Source organism: Nothobranchius furzeri, chromosome 5, assembly GCF_043380555.1.
Source record: "Nothobranchius furzeri strain GRZ-AD chromosome 5, NfurGRZ-RIMD1, whole genome shotgun sequence".
Classification (NCBI taxonomy): Eukaryota; Metazoa; Chordata; class Actinopteri; order Cyprinodontiformes; family Nothobranchiidae; genus Nothobranchius; species Nothobranchius furzeri.
The window spans coordinates 32,052,735-32,068,476 of record NC_091745.1 but is presented as its reverse complement, the minus strand read 5'-3'; positions in this window follow the sequence as shown (position 1 = coordinate 32,068,476).

Sequence of the window (15,742 nt, the reverse complement as noted above, 5' to 3'; positions counted from 1 at the left end):
AAATTGTGCTTCGTGCAACATAATTCTGGGTGCCATTTACAAACCATAAGTGCTAATGACTCCATTCCTTTTTGTGGTTGTAGGGGCTGTTGATTGGAGTACACTAAAACAAACCTGACCTCTCTAGGACATTCAGAAGCCAAGTTATAAGCCCACAAAGGTGTAACTGGACTACTTCTTTAAAGTGACACCAGGCCCGGTGACCTTTGGGACATGGTTTGACCCCCTATAGGAATGTGCGATCATAATGAAACGTTTAGATCACTTACAACTCAATAGAGTCTACCTTCTTGTAACGTTTCAGCCTGATTGGACCTTGTTTTCACACAAATGGAACCAGAATGATGTGAAATTGTGCTTTGTGCAACATAATTCTGGGTGCGATTTACAAACCATAAGTGCTAATGACTCCATTCCTTTTTGTGGTAGTAGGGGCTGTTGATTGGAGTACACTAAAACAAACCTGACCTCTCTAGGACATTCAGAAGCCAAGTTATAAGCCCACAAAGGTGTAACTGGACTACTTCTTTAAAGTGACACCAGGCCCGGTGACCTTTGGGACATGGTTTGACCCCCTATAGGAATGTGCGATCATCATGAAACGTTCAGATCACTTAAAACTCAATAGATTCTACCTTCTTGTAACGTTTCAGCCTGATTGGACCTTGTTTTCACACAAATGGACCCAGAATGATGTGAAATTGTGCTTCGTGCAACATAATTCTGGGTGCCATTTACAAACCATAAGTGCTAATGACTCAATTCCTTTTTGTGGTTGTAGGGGCTGTTGATTGGAGTACACTAAAAACAACCTGACCTCTCTAGGACATTCAGAAGCCAAGTTATAAGCCCACAAAGGTGTAACTGGACTACTTCTTTAAATTGACACCAGATCCAGTGACCTTTGGGACATGGTTTGACCCCCTTAGGAAAGTGCTATCATCATGAAACGTTCAGATCACTTACAACTCAATAGATTCTTCCTTCCTGTAACGTTTCAGCCTGATTGGACCTTGTTTTCACACAAATGACCCCAGAATGATGTGAAATTGTGCTTCGTGCAACATAATTCTGGGTGCCATTTAAAAACCATAAGTGCTAATGACTCCATTCCTTTTTGTGGTAGTAGGGGCTGTTGATATGAGTACACTAAAACAAACCTGACCTCTCTAGGACATTCAGAAGCCAAGTTATAAGCCCACAAAGGTGTAACTGGACTACTTCTTTAAAGTGACACCAGGCCCGGTGACCTTTGGGACATGGTTTGACCCCCTTAGGAAAGTGCTATCATCATGAAACGTTCAGATCACTTACAACTCAATAGATTCTACCTTCCTGTAATGTTTCAGCCTGATTGGACCTTGTTTTCACACAAATGAACCCAGAATGATGTGAAATTGTGCTTCGTGCAACATAATTCTGGGTGCCATTTACAAACCATAAGTGCTAATGACTCCATTCCTTTTTGTGGTTGTAGGGGCTGTTGAGTGGAGTACACTAAAACAAACCTGACCTCTCTAGGACATTCAGAAACCAAGTTATAAGCCCACAAAGGTGTAACTGGACTACTTCTTTAAAGTGACACCAGGCCCGGTGACCTTTGGGACATGGTTTGACCCCCTATAGGAATGTGCGATCATCATGAAACGTTCAGATCACTTACAACTCAATAGATTCTACCTTCTTGTAACGTTTCAGCCTGATTGGACATTGTTTTCACACAAATGAACCCAGAATGATGTGAAATTGTGCTTCGTGCAACATATTTCTGGGTGCCATTTAAAAACCATAAGTGCTAATGACTCCATTCCTTTTTGGGGTAATAGGGGCTGTTGATTGGAGTACACTAAAACAAACCTGATCTCTCTAGGACATTCAGAAGCCAAGTTATAAGCCCACAAAGGTGTAACTGGACTACTTCTTTGAATTGACACCAGATCCGGTGACATTTGGGACATGGTTTGACCCCCTTAGGAAAGTGCTATCATCATGAAACGTTCAGATCACTTACAACTCAATAGATTCTACCTTCGTGTAATGTTTCAGCCTGATTGGATCTTGTTTTCACACAAATGAACCCAGAATGATGTGAAATTGTGCTTCGTGCAACATAATTCTGGGTGCCATTTACAAACCATAAGTGCTAATGACTCCATTCCTTTTTGTGGTTGTAGGGGCTGTTGATTGGAGTACACTAAAACAAACCTGATCTCTCTAGGACATTCAGAAGCCAAGTTATAAGCCCACAAATGTGTAACTGGACTACTTCTTTAAATTGACACCAGATCCGGTGACCTTTGGGACATGGTTTGACCCCCTTAGGAAAGTGCTATCATCATGAAACGTTCAGATCACTTACAACTCAATAGATTCTACCTTCCTGTAACGTTTCAGCCTGATTGGACCTTGTTTTCACACAAATGAACCCAGAATGATGTGAAATTGTGCTTCGTGCAACATAATTCTGGGTGCCATTTAAAAACCATAAGTGCTAATGACTCCATTCCTTTTTGTGGTAGTAGGGGCTGTTGATATGAGTACACTAAAACAAACCTGACCTCTCTAGGATATTCAGAAGCCAAGTTATAAGCACACAAAGGTGTAACTGGACTACTTCTTTAAAGTGACACCAGTCCCGGTGACCTTTGGGACATGGTTTGACCCCCTATAGGAAAGTGCGATCATCATGAAACGTTCAGATCACTTACAACTCAATAGATTCTACCTTCTTGTAACGTTTCAGCCTGATTGGACCTTGTTTTCACACAAATGGACCCAGAATGATGTGAAATTGTGCTTCGTGCAACATAATTCTGGGTGCCATTTACAAACCATAAGTGCTAATGACTCCATTCCTTTTTGTGGTTGTAGGGGCTGTTGATTGGAGTACACTAAAACAAACCTGACCTCTCTAGGACATTCAGAAGCCAAGTTATAAGCCCACAAAGGTGTAACTGGACTACTTCTTTGAATTGACACCAGATCCGGTGACATTTGGGACATGGTTTGACCCCCTTAGGAAAGTGCTATCATCATGAAACGTTCAGATCACTTACAACTCAATAGATTCTACCTTCTTGTAACGTTTCAGCCTGATTGGACATTGTTTTCACACAAATGAACCCAGAATGATGTGAAATTGTGCTTCGTGCAACATATTTCTGGGTGCCATTTAAAAACCATAAGTGCTAATGACTCCATTCCTTTTTGGGGTAATAGGGGCTGTTGATTGGAGTACACTAAAACAAACCTGATCTCTCTAGGACATTCAGAAGCCAAGTTATAAGCCCACAAAGGTGTAACTGGACTACTTCTTTGAATTGACACCAGATCCGGTGACATTTGGGACATGGTTTGACCCCCTTAGGAAAGTGCTATCATCATGAAACGTTCAGATCACTTACAACTCAATAGATTCTACCTTCGTGTAATGTTTCAGCCTGATTGGATCTTGTTTTCACACAAATGAACCCAGAATGATGTGAAATTGTGCTTCGTGCAACATAATTCTGGGTGCCATTTACAAACCATAAGTGCTAATGACTCCATTCCTTTTTGTGGTTGTAGGGGCTGTTGATTGGAGTACACTAAAACAAACCTGATCTCTCTAGGACATTCAGAAGCCAAGTTATAAGCCCACAAATGTGTAACTGGACTACTTCTTTAAATTGACACCAGATCCGGTGACCTTTGGGACATGGTTTGACCCCCTTAGGAAAGTGCTATCATCATGAAACGTTCAGATCACTTACAACTCAATAGATTCTACCTTCCTGTAACGTTTCAGCCTGATTGGACCTTGTTTTCACACAAATGAACCCAGAATGATGTGAAATTGTGCTTCGTGCAACATAATTCTGGGTGCCATTTAAAAACCATAAGTGCTAATGACTCCATTCCTTTTTGTGGTAGTAGGGGCTGTTGATATGAGTACACTAAAACAAACCTGACCTCTCTAGGATATTCAGAAGCCAAGTTATAAGCACACAAAGGTGTAACTGGACTACTTCTTTAAAGTGACACCAGTCCCGGTGACCTTTGGGACATGGTTTGACCCCCTATAGGAAAGTGCGATCATCATGAAACGTTCAGATCACTTACAACTCAATAGATTCTACCTTCTTGTAACGTTTCAGCCTGATTGGACCTTGTTTTCACACAAATGGACCCAGAATGATGTGAAATTGTGCTTCGTGCAACATAATTCTGGGTGCCATTTACAAACCATAAGTGCTAATGACTCCATTCCTTTTTGTGGTTGTAGGGGCTGTTGATTGGAGTACACTAAAACAAACCTGACCTCTCTAGGACATTCAGAAGCCAAGTTATAAGCCCACAAAGGTGTAACTGGACTACTTCTTTAAAGTGACACCAGGCCCGGTGACCTTTGGGACATGGTTTGACCCCCTATAGGAATGTGCGATCATAATGAAACGTTTAGATCACTTACAACTCAATAGAGTCTACCTTCTTGTAACGTTTCAGCCTGATTGGACCTTGTTTTCACACAAATGGAACCAGAATGATGTGAAATTGTGCTTTGTGCAACATAATTCTGGGTGCGATTTACAAACCATAAGTGCTAATGACTCCATTCCTTTTTGTGGTAGTAGGGGCTGTTGATTGGAGTACACTAAAACAAACCTGACCTCTCTAGGACATTCAGAAGCCAAGTTATAAGCCCACAAAGGTGTAACTGGACTACTTCTTTAAAGTGACACCAGGCCCGGTGACCTTTGGGACATGGTTTGACCCCCTATAGGAATGTGCGATCATCATGAAACGTTCAGATCACTTAAAACTCAATAGATTCTACCTTCTTGTAACGTTTCAGCCTGATTGGACCTTGTTTTCACACAAATGGACCCAGAATGATGTGAAATTGTGCTTCGTGCAACATAATTCTGGGTGCCATTTACAAACCATAAGTGCTAATGACTCAATTCCTTTTTGTGGTTGTAGGGGCTGTTGATTGGAGTACACTAAAAACAACCTGACCTCTCTAGGACATTCAGAAGCCAAGTTATAAGCCCACAAAGGTGTAACTGGACTACTTCTTTAAATTGACACCAGATCCAGTGACCTTTGGGACATGGTTTGACCCCCTTAGGAAAGTGCTATCATCATGAAACGTTCAGATCACTTACAACTCAATAGATTCTTCCTTCCTGTAACGTTTCAGCCTGATTGGACCTTGTTTTCACACAAATGACCCCAGAATGATGTGAAATTGTGCTTCGTGCAACATAATTCTGGGTGCCATTTAAAAACCATAAGTGCTAATGACTCCATTCCTTTTTGTGGTAGTAGGGGCTGTTGATATGAGTACACTAAAATAAACCTGACCTCTCTAGGACATTCAGAAGCCAAGTTATAAGCCCACAAAGGTGTAACTGGACTACTTCTTTAAAGTGACACCAGGCCCGGTGACCTTTGGGACATGGTTTGACCCCCTTAGGAAAGTGCTATCATCATGAAACGTTCAGATCACTTACAACTCAATAGATTCTACCTTCCTGTAATGTTTCAGCCTGATTGGACCTTGTTTTCACACAAATGAACCCAGAATGATGTGAAATTGTGCTTCGTGCAACATAATTCTGGGTGCCATTTACAAACCATAAGTGCTAATGACTCCATTCCTTTTTGTGGTTGTAGGGGCTGTTGATTGGAGTACACTAAAACAAACCTGATCTCTCTAGGACATTCAGAAGCCAAGTTATAAGCCCACAAATGTGTAACTGGACTACTTCTTTAAATTGACACCAGATCCGGTGACCTTTGGGACATGGTTTGACCCCCTTAGGAAAGTGCTATCATCATGAAACGTTCAGATCACTTACAACTCAATAGATTCTACCTTCCTGTAACGTTTCAGCCTGATTGGACCTTGTTTTCACACAAATGAACCCAGAATGATGTGAAATTGTGCTTCGTGCAACATAATTCTGGGTGCCATTTAAAAACCATAAGTGCTAATGACTCCATTCCTTTTTGTGGTAGTAGGGGCTGTTGATATGAGTACACTAAAACAAACCTGACCTCTCTAGGATATTCAGAAGCCAAGTTATAAGCACACAAAGGTGTAACTGGACTACTTCTTTAAAGTGACACCAGTCCCGGTGACCTTTGGGACATGGTTTGACCCCCTATAGGAAAGTGCGATCATCATGAAACGTTCAGATCACTTACAACTCAATAGATTCTACCTTCTTGTAACGTTTCAGCCTGATTGGACCTTGTTTTCACACAAATGGACCCAGAATGATGTGAAATTGTGCTTCGTGCAACATAATTCTGGGTGCCATTTACAAACCATAAGTGCTAATGACTCCATTCCTTTTTGTGGTTGTAGGGGCTGTTGATTGGAGTACACTAAAACAAACCTGACCTCTCTAGGACATTCAGAAGCCAAGTTATAAGCCCACAAAGGTGTAACTGGACTACTTCTTTAAAGTGACACCAGGCCCGGTGACCTTTGGGACATGGTTTGACCCCCTATAGGAATGTGCGATCATAATGAAACGTTTAGATCACTTACAACTCAATAGAGTCTACCTTCTTGTAACGTTTCAGCCTGATTGGACCTTGTTTTCACACAAATGGAACCAGAATGATGTGAAATTGTGCTTTGTGCAACATAATTCTGGGTGCGATTTACAAACCATAAGTGCTAATGACTCCATTCCTTTTTGTGGTAGTAGGGGCTGTTGATTGGAGTACACTAAAACAAACCTGACCTCTCTAGGACATTCAGAAGCCAAGTTATAAGCCCACAAAGGTGTAACTGGACTACTTCTTTAAAGTGACACCAGGCCCGGTGACCTTTGGGACATGGTTTGACCCCCTATAGGAATGTGCGATCATCATGAAACGTTCAGATCACTTAAAACTCAATAGATTCTACCTTCTTGTAACGTTTCAGCCTGATTGGACCTTGTTTTCACACAAATGGACCCAGAATGATGTGAAATTGTGCTTCGTGCAACATAATTCTGGGTGCCATTTACAAACCATAAGTGCTAATGACTCAATTCCTTTTTGTGGTTGTAGGGGCTGTTGATTGGAGTACACTAAAAACAACCTGACCTCTCTAGGACATTCAGAAGCCAAGTTATAAGCCCACAAAGGTGTAACTGGACTACTTCTTTAAATTGACACCAGATCCAGTGACCTTTGGGACATGGTTTGACCCCCTTAGGAAAGTGCTATCATCATGAAACGTTCAGATCACTTACAACTCAATAGATTCTTCCTTCCTGTAACGTTTCAGCCTGATTGGACCTTGTTTTCACACAAATGACCCCAGAATGATGTGAAATTGTGCTTCGTGCAACATAATTCTGGGTGCCATTTAAAAACCATAAGTGCTAATGACTCCATTCCTTTTTGTGGTAGTAGGGGCTGTTGATATGAGTACACTAAAACAAACCTGACCTCTCTAGGACATTCAGAAGCCAAGTTATAAGCCCACAAAGGTGTAACTGGACTACTTCTTTAAAGTGACACCAGGCCCGGTGACCTTTGGGACATGGTTTGACCCCCTATAGGAATGTGCGATCATCATGAAACGTTCAGATCACTTAAAACTCAATAGATTCTACCTTCTTGTAACGTTTCAGCCTGATTGGACCTTTTTTTTTTCACACAAATGGACCCAGAATGATGTGAAATTGTGCTTCGTGCAACATAATTCTGGGTGCCATTTACAAACCATAAGTGCTAATGACTCCATTCCTTTTTGTGGTTGTAGGGGCTGTTGATTGGAGTACACTAAAAACAACCTGCCCTCTCTAGGACATTCAGAAGCCAAGTTATAAGCCCACAAAGGTGTAACTGGACTACTTCTTTAAAGTGACACCAGGCCCGGTGACCTTTGGGACATGGTTTGACCCCCTATAGGAATGTGCGATCATCATGAAACGTTCAGATCACTTACAACTCAATAGATTCTTCCTTCCTGTAACGTTTCAGCCTGATTGGACCTTGTTTTCACACAAATGACCCCAGAATGATGTGAAATTGTGCTTCGTGCAACATAATTCTGGGTGCCATTTAAAAACCATAAGTGCTAATGACTCCATTCCTTTTTGTGGTAGTAGGGGCTGTTGATATGAGTACACTAAAACAAACCTGACCTCTCTAGGACATTCAGAAGCCAAGTTATAAGCCCACAAAGGTGTAACTGGACTACTTCTTTAAAGTGACACCAGGCCCGGTGACCTTTGGGACATGGTTTGACCCCCTATAGGAATGTGCGATCATCATGAAACGTTCAGATCACTTAAAACTCAATAGATTCTACCTTCTTGTAACGTTTCAGCCTGATTGGACCTTTTTTTTCACACAAATGGACCCAGAATGATGTGAAATTGTGCTTCGTGCAACATAATTCTGGGTGCCATTTACAAACCATAAGTGCTAATGACTCCATTCCTTTTTGTGGTTGTAGGGGCTGTTGATTGGAGTACACTAAAAACAACCTGACCTCTCTAGGACATTCAGAAGCCAAGTTATAAGCCCACAAAGGTGTAACTGGACTACTTCTTTAAATTGACACCAGATCCGGTGACCTTTGGGACATGGTTTGACCCCTTTAGGAAAGTGCTATCATCATGAAACGTTCAGATCACTTACAACTCAATAGATTCTACCTTCCTGTAACGTTTCAGCCTGATTGGACCTTGTTTTCACACAAATGAACCCAGAATGATGTGAAATTGTGCTTCGTGCAACATAATTCTGGGTGCCATTTAAAAACCATAAGTGCTAATGACTCCATTCCTTTTTGGGGTAATGGGGGCTGTTAATTGGAGTACTCTAAAACAAACCTGACATCTCTAGGACATTCAGAAGCCAAGTTATAAGCCCACAAAGGTGTAACTGGACTACTTCTTTAAATTGACACCAGATCCAGTGACCTTTGGGACATGGTTTGACCCCCTTAGGAAAGTGCTATCATCATGAAACGTTCAGATCACTTACAACTCAATAGATTCTACCTTCCTGTAACGTTTCAGCCTGATTGGACCTTGTTTTCACACAAATGAACCCAGAATGATGTGAAATTGTGCTTCGTGCAACATAATTCTGGGTGCCATTTAAAAACCATAAGTGCTAATGACTCCATTCCTTTTTGGGGTAATGGGGGCTGTTAATTGGAGTACTATAAAACAAACCTGACCTCTCTAGGATATTCAGAAGCCAAGTTATAAGCCCACAAAGGTGTAACAGGACTACTTCTTTAAAGTGACACCAGGCCCGGTGACCTTTGGGACATGGTTTGACCCCCTATAGGAATGTGCGATCATCATGAAACGTTCAGATCACTTACAACTCAATTGAATCTACCTTCTTGTAACGTTTCAGCCTGATTGGACCTTGTTTTCACACAAATGGACCCAGAATGATGTGAAATTGTGCTTCGTGCAACATAATTCTGGGTGCCATTTACAAACCATAAGTGCTAATGACTCCATTCCTTTTTGTGGTTGTAGGGGCTGTTGAGTGGAGTACACTAAAACAAACCTGACCTCTCTAGGACATTCAGAAACCAAGTTATAAGCCCACAAAGGTGTAACTGGACTACTTCTTTAAAGTGACACCAGGCCCGGTGACCTTTGGGACATGGTTTGACCCCCTATAGGAATGTGCGATCATCATGAAACGTTCAGATCACTTACAACTCAATAGATTCTACCTTCTTGTAACGTTTCAGCCTGATTGGACATTGTTTTCACACAAATGAACCCAGAATGATGTGAAATTGTGCTTCGTACAACATATTTCTGGGTGCCATTTAAAAACCATAAGTGCTAATGACTCCATTCCTTTTTGGGGTAATAGGGGCTGTTGATTGGAGTACACTAAAACAAACCTGATCTCTCTAGGACATTCAGAAGCCAAGTTATAAGCCCACAAAGGTGTAACTGGACTACTTCTTTGAATTGACACCAGATCCGGTGACATTTGGGACATGGTTTGACCCCCTTAGGAAAGTGCTATCATCATGAAACGTTCAGATCACTTACAACTCAATAGATTCTACCTTCGTGTAATGTTTCAGCCTGATTGGATCTTGTTTTCACACAAATGAACCCAGAATGATGTGAAATTGTGCTTCGTGCAACATAAATCTGGGTGCCATTTACAAACCATAAGTGCTAATGACTCCATTCCTTTTTGTGGTTGTAGGGGCTGTTGATTGGAGTACACTAAAACAAACCTGATCTCTCTAGGACATTCAGAAGCCAAGTTATAAGCCCACAAATGTGTAACTGGACTACTTCTTTAAATTGACACCAGATCCGGTGACCTTTGGGACATGGTTTGACCCCCTTAGGAAAGTGCTATCATCATGAAACGTTCAGATCACTTACAACTCAATAGATTCTACCTTCCTGTAACGTTTCAGCCTGATTGGACCTTGTTTTCACACAAATGAACCCAGAATGATGTGAAATTGTGCTTCGTGCAACATAATTCTGGGTGCCATTTAAAAACCATAAGTGCTAATGACTCCATTCCTTTTTGTGGTAGTAGGGGCTGTTGATATGAGTACACTAAAACAAACCTGACCTCTCTAGGACATTCAGAAGCCAAGTTATAAGCCCACAAAGGTGTAACTGGACTACTTCTTTAAAGTGACACCAGGCCCGGTGACCTTTGGGACATGGTTTGACCCCCTATAGGAATGTGCGATCATCATGAAACGTTCAGATCACTTAAAACTCAATAGATTCTACCTTCTTGTAACGTTTCAGCCTGATTGGACCTTGTTTTCACACAAATGGACCCAGAATGATGTGAAATTGTGCTTCGTGCAACATAATTCTGGGTGCCATTTACAAACCATAAGTGCTAATGACTCCATTCCTTTTTGTGGTTGTAGGGGCTGTTGATTGGAGTACACTAAAAACAACCTGACCTCTCTAGGACATTCAGAAGCCAAGTTATACGCCCACAAAGGTGTAACTGGACTACTTCTTTAAAGTGACACCAGGTCCGGTGACCTTTGGGACATGGTTTTACCCCATATAGGAATGTGCGATCATCATGAAACGTTCAGATCACTTACAACTCAATAGATTCTACCTTCTTGTAACGTTTCAGCCTGATTGGACCTTGTTTTCACACAAATGGACCCAAAATGATGTGAAATTGTGCTTCGTGCAACATAATTCTGGGTGCCATTTACAAACCATAAGTGCTAATGACTCCATTCCTTTTTGTGGTTGTAGGGGCTGTTGATTGGAGTACTCTAAAACAAACCTGATCTCTCTAGGACTTTCAGAAGCCAAGTTATAAGCCCACATATGTGCAACTGGACTACTTTAAATTGACACCAGATCCGGTGACCTTTGGGAAATGGTTTGACCCCCTTAGGAAAGTGCTATCATCATGAAACGTTCAGATCACTTACAACTCAATAGATTCTACCTCCCTGTAACGTTTCAGCCTGATTGGACCTTGTTTTCACACAAATGAACCCAGAATGATGTGAAATTGTGCTTCGTGCAACATATTTCTGGTTGCCATTTAAAAACCATAAGTGCTAATGACTCCATTCCTTTTTGGGGTAATGGGGGCTGTTAATTGGAGTACTCCAAAACAAACCTGACCTCTCTAGGATATTCAGAAGCCAAGTTATAAGCCCACAAAGGTGTAACTGGACTACTTCTTTAAAGTGACACCAGGCCCGGTGACCTTTGGGACATGGTGTGACCCCCTATAGGAATGTGCGATCATCATGAAACGTTCAGATCACTTACAACTCAATTGAATCTACCTTCTTGTAACGTTTCAGCCGGATTGGACCTTGTTTTCACACAAATGGACCCAGAAATATGTGAAATTGTGCTTCGTGCAACATAATTCTGGGTGCCATTTACAAACCATAAGTGCTAATGACTCCATTCCTTTTTGTGGTTGTAGGGGCTGTTGATTGGAGTACACTAAAACAAACCTGACCTCTCTAGGACATTCAGAAACCAAGTTATAAGCCCACAAAGGTGTAACTGGACTACTTCTTTAAAGTGACACCAGGCCCGGTGACCTTTGGGACATGGTTTGACCCCCTATAGGAATGTGCGATCATCATGAAATGTTCAGATCACTTACAACTCAATAGATTCTACCTTCTTGTAACATTTCAGCCTGATTGGACCTTGTTTTCACACAAATGAACCCAGAATGATGTGAAATTGTGCTTCGTGCAACATATTTCTGGGTGCCATTTAAAAACCATAAGTGCTAATGACTCCATTCCTTTTTGGGGTAATAGGGGCTGTCGATTGGAGTACACTAAAACAAACCTGATCTCTCTAGGACATTCAGAAGCCAAGATATAAGCCCACAAATGTGTAACTGGACTACTTCTTTGAATTGACACCAGATCCAGTGACCTTTGGGACATGGTTTGACGCCCTTAGGAAAGTGCTATCATCATGAAACGTTCAGATCACTTACAACTCAATAGATTCTACCTTCCTGTAATGTTTCAGCCTGATTGGACCTTGTTTTCACTCAAATGAACCCAGAATGATGTGAAATTGTGCTTCGTGCAACATAATTCTGGGTGCCATTTACAAACCATAAGTGCTAATGACTCCATTCCTTTTTGTGGTTGTAGGGACTGTTGATTGGAGTACACTAAAACAAACCTGATCTCTCTAGGACATTCAGAAGCCAAGTTATAAGCCCACAAATGTGTAACTGGACTACTTCTTTAAATTGACACCAGATCCGGTGACCTTTGGGACATGGTTTGACCCCCTTAGGAAAGTGCTATCATCATGAAACGTTCAGATCACTTAGAACTCAATAGATTCTAACTTCTTGTAACGTTTCAGCCTGATTGGACCTTGTTTTCACACAAATGGACCCAGAATGATGTGAAATTGTGCTTTGTGCAACATAATTCTGGGTGACATTTACAAACCATAAGTGCTAATGACTCCATTCCTTTTTGTGGTTGTATGGGCTGTTGATTGGAGTACTCTAAAACAAACCTGATCTCTCTAGGACATTCAGAAGCCAAGTTATAAGCCCACATATGTGTAACTGGACTACTTTAAATTGACACCAGATCCGCTGACCTTTGGGACATGGTTTGACCCCCTTAGGAAAGTGCTATCATCATGAAACGTTCAGAACACTTACAACTCAATAGATTCTACCTCCCTGTAACGTTTCAGCCTGATTGGACCTTGTTTTCACACAAATGAACCCAGAATGATGTGAAATTGTACTTCGTGCAACATATTTCTGGGTGCCATTTAAAAACCATAAGTGCTAATGACTCCATTCCTTTTTGGGGTAATGGGGGCTGTTAATTGGAGTACTCTAAAACAAACCTGACCTCTCTAGGATATTCAGAAGCCAAGTTATAAGCCCACAAAGGTGTAACTGGACTACTTCTTTAAAGTGACACCAGGCCCGGTGACCTTTGGGACATGGTTTGACCCCCTATACGATTGTGCGATCATCATGAAACGTTCAGATCACTTTCAACTCAATAGATTCTACCTTCTTGTAACGTTTCAGCCTGATTGGACCTTGTTTTCACACAAATGGACCCAGAATGATGTGAAATTGTGCTTCGTGCAACATAATTCTGGGTGCCATTTACAAACCATAAGTGCTAATGACTCCATTCCTTTTTGTGGTTGTAGGGGCTGTTGATTGGAGTACACTAAAACAAACCTGATCTCTCTAGGACATTCAGAAGCCAAGTTATAAGCCCACAAATGTGTAACTGGACTACTTCTTTAAATTGACACCAGATCCGGTGACCTTTGGGACATGGTTTGACCCTCTATAGGAATGTGCGATCATCACGAAATGTTCAGATCACTTACAACTCAATAGATTCTACCTTCTTGTAACGTTTCAGCCTGATTGGACCTTGTTTTCACACAAATGGACCCAAAATGATGTGAAATTGTGCTTCGTGCAACATAATTCTGGGTGCCATTTACAAACCATAAGTGCTAATGACTCCATTCCTTTTTGTGGTTGTAGGGGCTGTTGATTGGAGTACTCTAAAACAAACCTGATCTCTCTAGGACTTTCAGAAGCCAAGTTATAAGCCCACAAATGTGCAACTGGACTACTTTAAATTGACACCAGATCCGGTGACCTTTGGGACATGGTTTGACCCCCTTAGGAAAGTGCTATCATCATGAAACGTTCAGATCACTTACAACTCAATAGATTCTACCTCCCTGTAACGTTTCAGCCTGATTGGACCTTGTTTTCACACAAATGAACCCAGAATGATGTGAAATTGTGCTTCGTGCAACATATTTCTGGTTGCCATTTAAAAACCATAAGTGCTAATGACTCCATTCCTTTTTGGGGTAATGGGGGCTGTTAATTGGAGTACTCCAAAACAAACCTGACCTCTCTAGGATATTCAGAAGCCAAGTTATAAGCCCACAAAGGTGTAACTGGACTACTTCTTTAAAGTGACACCAGGCCCGGTGACCTTTGGGACATGGTGTGACCCCCTATAGGAATGTGCGATCATCATGAAACGTTCAGATCACTTACAACTCAATTGAATCTACCTTCTTGTAACGTTTCAGCCTGATTGGACCTTGTTTTCACACAAATGGACCCAGAATGATGTGAAATTGTGCTTCGTGCAACATAATTCTGGGTGCCATTTACAAACCATAAGTGCTAATGACTCCATTCCTTTTTGTGGTTGTAGGGGCTGTTGACTGGAGTACACTAAAACAAACCTGACCTCTCTAAGACATTCAGAAACCAAGTTAAAAGCCCACAAAGGTGTAACTGGACTACTTCTTTAAAGTGACACCAGGCCCGGTGACCTTTGGGACATGGTTTGACCCCCTATAGGAATGTGCGATCATCATGAAACGTTCAGATCACTTACAACTCAATAGATTCTACCTTCTTGTAACATTTCAGCCTGATTGGACCTTGTTTTCACACAAATGAACCCAGAATGATGTGAAATTGTGCATCGTGCAACATATTTCTGGGTGCCATTTAAAAACCATAAGTGCTAATGACTCCATTCCTTTTTGGGGTAATAGGGGCTGTCGATTGGAGTACACTAAAACAAACCTGATCTCTCTAGGACATTCAGAAGCCAAGATATAAGCCCACAAATGTGTAACTGGACTACTTCTTTGAATTGACACCAGATCCGGTGACCTTTGGGACATGGTTTGACGCCCTTAGGAAAGTGCTATCATCATGAAACGTTCAGATCACTTACAACTCAATAGATTCTACCTTCCTGTAATGTTTCAGCCTGATTGGACCTTGTTTTCACACAAATGATCCCAGAATGATGTGAAATTGTGCTTCGTGCAACATAATTCTGGGTGCCATTTACAAACCATAAGTGCTAATGACTCCATTCCTTTTTGTGGTTGTAGGGACTGTTGATTGGAGTACACTAAAACAAACCTGATCTCTCTAGGACATTCAGAAGCCAAGTTATAAGCCCACAAATGTGTAACTGGACTACTTCTTTAAATTGACACCAGATCCGGTGACCTTTGGGACATGGTTTGACCCCCTTAGGAAAGTGCTATCATCATGAAACGTTCAGATCACTTAGAACTCAACAGATTCTAACTTCTTGTAACGTTTCAGCCTGATTGGACCTTGTTTTCACACAAATGGACCCAGAATGATGTGAAATTGTGCTTCGTGCAACATAATTCTGGGTGACATTTACAAACCATAAGTGCTAATGACTCCA